Source organism: Mytilus californianus, unplaced genomic scaffold, assembly GCF_021869535.1.
Source record: "Mytilus californianus isolate M0D057914Y unplaced genomic scaffold, xbMytCali1.0.p SCAF_3, whole genome shotgun sequence".
In the NCBI taxonomy this organism is placed as follows: Eukaryota; Metazoa; Mollusca; class Bivalvia; order Mytilida; family Mytilidae; genus Mytilus; species Mytilus californianus.
The window spans coordinates 54025321-54033027 of record NW_026262679.1 but is presented as its reverse complement, the minus strand read 5'-3'; the positions used below and the strand labels follow the sequence as shown (position 1 = coordinate 54033027).

At 29.5% G+C, this 7707-nt stretch overlaps 1 long non-coding RNA gene across 2 annotated transcripts; it reads left to right on the top strand.

Annotated features, from left to right (window-relative positions):
- Positions 1–373: 373 nt before the first annotated feature.
- On the top strand, positions 374–4552 carry LOC127734880 (uncharacterized). Of its 2 annotated transcripts, XR_007997797.1 has the most exons (5): positions 374–752; positions 1376–1410; positions 2601–2673; positions 3203–3320; positions 4380–4552. It is a non-coding gene; the product is annotated as an uncharacterized LOC127734880 (long non-coding RNA). The 2 variants fall into 2 exon arrangements; XR_007997796.1 differs by lacking the exon at positions 374–752 and having other exon boundaries at positions 759–1410.
- The last annotated feature ends 3155 nt before the right edge of the window (positions 4553–7707 follow it).

Here is a 7707-nt window from a genome sequence, read left to right as displayed (position 1 = left end):
TATATATTGAACTGCATAAATATATCAGATCTCTGCATTTCCATCCATTAATAGTGTTACTTCAAAACCAAAAGACAAAATCATATAAAGAATATATTTGGACTACATTACAATGTATCTTGAATGCATTTATTTAACTTAGTGTAATATTAACTTCAGGTTTGATAATATTAAAATGTTCTTCAGCATCAATTATCATAGTTTGCTCATAAACTATTGTCTTAATGCTGAAAAATCTGATTTATAGTACCCGGTAATAGATTGTTTAAACTTAATATAGACTCACATAAAAAAGCAACTGCTTGAACCCATATCAATGCAGCCTACGAAGAAAATGTGTGTGATGAAGAAAGAAGAAAAGGTACACATTTTATTTATTTTAAACATTTCTGCCCAATTCATAATGCAAAGCATTACATATTAAAGTATGTTATTTTTTTAGTTCAGAGTTCTTGTTTAATGCTATTCTTGGTATATATTTCCACTTTCACCGAATTAAGCCATCGTAGTATGAAACTTTTTTGTATTCAGAGATGTGTGTTAATATTTCCACTTTCACTGAAGCCATCGTAGTAGGAAACTTTTTTGTGTTCAGAGATATGGGATATATGCAATAGTTGATCATTTAATTAAATTCATGGTGATTATTGTTGCAGAGCACCTTTAATTTTCCTGTTTGTCCAGTGATGTGCTTAAAAGAAGACTTTTTGATAGATCATGTTATTTTGGCCATACTAAAAAAATAAAAAAAGGTTTGATTGATAATGTCATATATTACATGAAACTACAGCCTTCATTCAAACACTCGGCATCTTCCCAAAACAAAAATGAAACATTTGATAGATTAGCGATTCAAAGAACTCAAGGACTCAAGGACGTTGAACCGAAAAACAACTCATAACCAATAACTATCACGTAAGAAAATGCTTGTAAATATTTAAAAAGTGTGTACATGACATTTGAAAAAAAGAAAGCGTGTATTACACAATTGAATAGGTAACTATGGATACATGTACTTTTTATCATATAACCAATTGGAATGTTACACCATAATTTCCCAGTCAATCATATTCATGCAATTTTTTATTCACTCCTTGCAGTGTAATTCAAGAAATATCTCTTAATGTGAGAAATAAACAACATGCTATAAACATGAGAAAATAGATTTAATTTTCTAAGGCTTGACACATTTATAAAATGATCAACATAGAATAAAGAATGGAAACGGGTAATGTGTCAAAGAGACAACAACTCAACCAAAGAGTAGAAAACAGCCCAAGGCCACCAATGGGTCTTTAATGTGCACTATTATATGATTGTTATAAGCAAAAAATAAATAAGAATTTATGTTCTTATGCCTTCATTTATTTTGTAGGCAGAATTCAGACAGACAGAGATTCGTCATTTCAGGTTAGTTATATACATTCAGAATACATCACACCATTTGACAATATGGTAAATTACTTAAAGGATGTTTTCTACTCAGTTTCAAAATATCAAGCTTTTCAGAACAGTGGTAAATATTGATAGGAGATTAATAAACTCACTCACTCACTCACTCACAACTAAAAGAGCTAAAATACTTAAAGGACTGTGTTGTTTATGCTTGTTTTTGAGATATAAGCTATTGAAAATTTTCAGGGAAAAATTCTCTCTTGAATTATGATATCTTTATCATTGACAAATCTTACTTCACAAACACTATTACAAAATGCTAGGATGCTAAAATTACAAGAATTTGATAAGATTTTTACAAATGGCTTCTCTCCGGCATAATAAAGATTTATGAAAAGAAAAATGAGTGAAGTGGCAAAAATAAATTTTGGTTTTCAAATGGACAGAACTAGAGGAATTCCAAAATCTGACAATAATTTAAAAACCTGACTAGCAAACATCTTTAATTAATATGGATTTAATTCTGCTGTATGGTGTTATTTATATTTGAACTTGGGGAAGATTTATAGAAAACAGGTGTTCAAATTGGTGTTGGTCCAAGGTCCATGACCTTCCATTTACTGGTTTGGACCTTCCCACCGGTAGTTAGTTACACCCGATGTACTTTAATATATTTGCAGTTTAAAAAAATTACAAAAACATATTGAGCAAAAATATGAAAATTTAGTATTAAAATGATCTTAATATATGCAACTATACTGAAAGGGAACTTATGTGGTTACTTACATTCTTTACCCTCGTGACGGGTTGACCTTTAAGTATAATTGGTCAAAGGTCAGGCTGGACCTTCCTTTGCCTAAAGTGAATTTGAACCCGTGGAATAAAAGGACATACAGGTATCAACAAGCATTTAATTCTTTTTTTATGCCCGCCGTAGTGGAGGGGTCATTAAGTTTTACCCTTGTCCGTTGGTACGTCCCAAAGTTAATTGGCTTCTGTTCTCTAACTTTAGTTTGCCTCAACCAAATGGTTCACTTTTACCGTTCTTCAGTTATGTCCCTTTATAACTTTATATGATGTGCAAGCGGGGGCATCATCTGTGTCCATCTGTGTCCCATGGACACATTCCCCATTTATTTTTAAATACATCATATATGTAGTGTGAGTGGTCAATTTCAATATAATTTGCTTTTTCTTTTTATTAGATACCAAATAAAGAAAATGCTGTTGAGGAACAGGGGAGTTTCTGTGATGAGAATGATACACAAAGAGCATTTGGTAGTGTATAATAGATGATATTTTGTTTTAATTGGATACAGTAAATAACAATATTTTTGTATACATTATTGTCACCATTTTCAATCTGACAACAGACTTGAATTTTAAATTAAGTTTAAAGAGGCATTACATGTATTTACATTTGCACAAACAAATATGTTGATAGGTTTGATTTCTTTCAAGAAAAATGCTATTTCTGCATATACTGCCTCTTTAAAAGTCTTACTTTTGAATATAGTTTATGTATAAATATATAAAAAAATCTTAAACATGGTGATTTGTGTTTGTAAAAAGTTCTTTTTATATTATATAAATTATTGCAGTTAATCATTCACTATTAATGTACTTTTAACATGTTTAAGCAATCTTTAGTTGTTGAAATTGTATTTTTTTCAAGATTTTTACCGTTTTTCATTTATCTGACTAAGTCAATCAAGTTAAAGAGTGTGTATATAATGCAACTGAAAACTCTTTATCTCTGTTCTGTATCTAATAATATAAATATATATCTATGTGTATATTGTTTCAGAGTGTAATGAAGTTGAGAGTAGTATTTTAACCAAAAGAACATCTGCCTTAACAACAGTGAAGGTTTTAGCGAGCAGGTGTTATTTGGTGATGTTGAAAGAAATCCAGGACCTACAATGGTATCAATCACCCCAAAAAAATGCTATGTTTGAGACTGAAATTTATTTAGGATTATTTGATCTGAAAAAAATACTTTTAATTTGAGACATATAAACTTAACTCATTGGCACTCATACCACAACTTCTTATATCTATTAACAACTTCATTAAAACCCATTTAATAATTCAGGCGTATTGGATAATGTTTAAATTCATCTTTACCATAATTTTCATGGAAATTTTATGTTTTATTGACCAATGGAAAATCTGGTTAGTACTCTGGTGAAGTAAGGCAGACTGGACATGCTGCTACAAACAGTTTCCATGGGATTAATTAAACATTTGATCAATTCAGAAATCGAATTATTTAAAGACCTGAACAAAAAATCAACTTTTACTGTCTTCTCAAATTATTTTTTTTTTTAGTTTTTTTTCCCTTTAATTTCAAAATAAGAAGAGACCTTACTGGTACAGTTTTAATTTTCCAGATCCAAAATAAAAAAAAATAAATAATTCTGATATAATTGTTACACTGTACTGTATGCTAATTCTATTGAAGATTATTGTTTAAAACCTCCTGCCATGATATAATCTTGTACTTTATCCATCTTATTATACACCCCACAAAGTTTTTGAGGTGATTAAATAATAGGTATCACCCTGTCTGTCTATCCGCCCATAAAAACAAAACAAATTGTCCTATCAAATCAATGTAATTATCTGCCCTTGATTTTAATAGTTTTTTTTTTCTAAAAAATTTAGATACGCTTAATCACACTTAATTTTTTGATAGTTTGATCTACCTTTCAAGCTAAAGATGTTCCAGTCGTATAATGAATTATACTTGATAAAATATTTTTAAACCAAAAAAGGTATTTTTTGCAACATGTCCAAACTGGAAGATCAGAAACGAAGACACCATTCCAAATTGAGTTTAATATATCAAAAGAAAAGCCAGGTCATCTTGTGGAAATGTGATCAAAACAGTTTAAACTTATTTTTTTTCATTTAGAATGAATGTTTATTTCTATAATTGAACCAGATTTTGTGAATTTTACATGAAAGCCATTTCATTTTAGGTTTATCAAGACTAATCTTAGTGCTTGCCATACAAGTGTCAAAGAGTGAAGGGCAAGAACAATTTTAAAGAACAGAGAAGACTTGTTTTATTGCACTTAGTTTTGAGTTTTTGTTTTATATTTTACCACTATGATAGAGTAATGTAACATTCAGGAAATGTATTGTTCTGATATATCTGTTTTATAATTTCTCCTTTTCATATGCCCGTTTACGGGACGTATTATGGTATACCATTGACCGTCTGTCCGTCCGTCCGTCCGTAGTCAACATGTCGGACATTAACTCAAAAATGCCTTAACCAATATGCATGAAACTTTGGTGAATTGTTTATATCTATTCACGTGAGCTCCCTTTCATTTTTTATAAATTTTGGATTTACCGTTTCCGAGTTTTGTGGGTTTTATTCATTAAAAAAGGGGGAATTTTCCAGTTTTTGGACAATAACTCAAAAACAATTTCACCAATTTGCAAGAAACTTTGGTGAATTGTTTATTTCTATCGACATGAGCTCCCTTTTGATTTTTATAAATTTTAGACTAGACGTTTCTGATTTATGGGGTTTTATTCATTACAAAAAGGGGGATTTTCCAGTTTTCTGACAATAACTCAAAAATGCTTTCAGCATTTTTTATGAATCTTTGGTAAATTGTTTATATCTATTGTTGTAAGCTCCCTTTTGATTATTATAAATTTAAGATTTTACGTTTCCAAGTTATAAGATTTTATTCATAAAAAAGGGGTGATTTTCAAGTTTTTGGACAATATCCTTAAACTGCTTATAGCAGTTTTCATTAAACTTTGATGACTGATTTATATCTATTAAGATAACCTCCCTTTAGGTTTTTATAAATTTCTGATATAACATTGAGAAGTTATTGTTTGTTTATAGTCTGACAAAAGATTTACTAAGTATTGCTCAACAGCACAGTGTATTGCACAACAGCAAGAAATCTTTAATTGAATATAAATTTAATTCATATAACCAATTTCAAGTTCTTTGACTACATTTATTCAGAAACCTATAATATGTCAAATATTTAATTACAATCCAAATTCAGACCTGTATCAAGCTTGAATATTGTGTCTATTTTTGCCCCAGCTGTTCAGGGTTGGACCTCTGCGGGCGTATCCAGCTGCGCTCAGCGAAGCAGTTTATTAGAAATGTGTTAGATGTTTTTTTATACCTTTTCCTACTTGAGTACCATTGACAACTACTTTCTTTAATTTTTTTATTTCCTAATATTAAGATGTCATTCTTGAATACCTAATATTTTGTAGGTATGAACTGTTTTTTTTTCTTCTTGATATGTGTAGTATAAATCCCCCCCGCCCCAATTATGTTTAGTTTTGAAAAAAATATATATACCATAAGGACTGTCCACTATGGATGCCTCTCTAAATAAAGATAAGAGAATCTTGGCATACATTAAATACAAATTTCTAAAAAAAAAATTATGAAGACTCCATACAAAAAAACTTTGGAAAGTGTCACACCAGTGATTCTTTTTGTATAATTCAGGTTAGTTCTAAATCTCATTTTTCATTGGGGATTTTCTTCATTGTATAGAGGATGCATTTATCATCTAGTTTAATATACCTCACAATGTGATTTTTAAATGTTGTAAATACAGAAAAACATACATAATGATTATGATATGCTAATACTTCATTATTGCAAATAATTTTACTTTAAATACTTCATTATTACAAATAATTTTACTTTAAATTATGATGAATATTTAAACTGGAATTGACTATTCACATTTTATGCTCGTTGATTGTTGACATTATGTGTTGAAAAACAGAAAGAAGTCAAAGGACTAAGAGTTACAAGACAGAAAGTCAAAAAATCACAATTTATTAATTTACAATTATTTAAATGTATAAAAGGAAATGCATTAAATATTGTCTCTTTCTAAGATAAATTGCTTGTGCATTATTAATTTTTGAAAATGGTAAATTTGTTAATAATGTGTTTGGTCTATAAATTATAAAAGATTAAAATGTCAATTGAATTAGTCTTCCTATTAAAAAAAAAATCTCTCAAAACCACATAGTGACCTCTTGCTCTATATTTTTTAATTGGTTACTTTTTTGTCTATTTTGTTTTATACCATAATATTATGCATGATAAATATAAATTGTGCTTTATGCATGTCACTAATGTATAGATAATTTTCTTTAAATGTTGTGTAAACTTTATTTAGGTATTTATGGTAATGTATTCATTTACCTATATACAAATTTAGAAAAATTAAAAGTTTTATAATAAAGAACAAAACTAATTAAAACATTTTTTGATTGATTTTTTATCCAATATGTATATTAAAAGGAAAGCTGTTCCAATAATAGATATGGCGTTTAAATATAACTTGCATGATATAGAAAATAAAACTGCAAAAGATAGAAAACAAGAGAGAAAATTGCTTCAAGAGGGTTGTACTGTCATATTCAAATTCACATTTCCTGTTTACAGAAGGAATGCAATATAAAGCCTGCATTGGACTTAGTATTGTAGCTAAGCATGTTTGAAATGATTTTTTATTAAATGATGACTACTATTTTAACTAAGTAAAACTAGATCAGGGTACAATCTGTGTGAATTATGTGGGTTTCTTAGAAAGGGTCTACATGTATACATGTATGTATTGTCAGTGATTCTTAGATATTCTCAGTATGTTATGTCTAGTTCCAAGATCTAGTCTGAATGTATTTTTCCAATATTCAAACATGCAGCGTGTATGCTGTTTCTGTGGTTCTTAGATACAGTCTATGCAATATGTAATGGTTTTAAATTATGATACATGGCTTTATCATGTTACAGGATCATTTTTCTTAAAACACCTTTCATTTCAGTTTTTGTCTGTATAAAGCTTTATATTTCAAAAGTTAGAAGACCTAGATGCTGCAGATACCATATGTTACGAAATTTCCCTCTGTCAAATGTCCATTGTCCTCAGCCTCATTTTCATGGTTCAGCATCTGCTTAAAGAAAAACAATGTTTGTCATGTGAATTTCTTACATACTATGAGTAATAGGATAACTTTATTTGGTATATGGGTTCCTTGCAATGTCTACATTTCAGTCAGACAGGGTTCTTCTGACCTTGACCTCATTTTATGTTAAAGTTATGTGATCTGATCCATTTCTAAAATACTGGAAGCATTATGTCAATTATAGGTTGTGTATGTAATGATTGTAAGGGGTACATGTCAGTCCGGCAGGTTTCATCTGACCTTGATCTAATTTTCATGATTCACTGGTCAATGTTAAGTTTTTAGCTCACTGTTCCAAAGGAACTGTGAGCTTTTGCCATCACTTGGTGT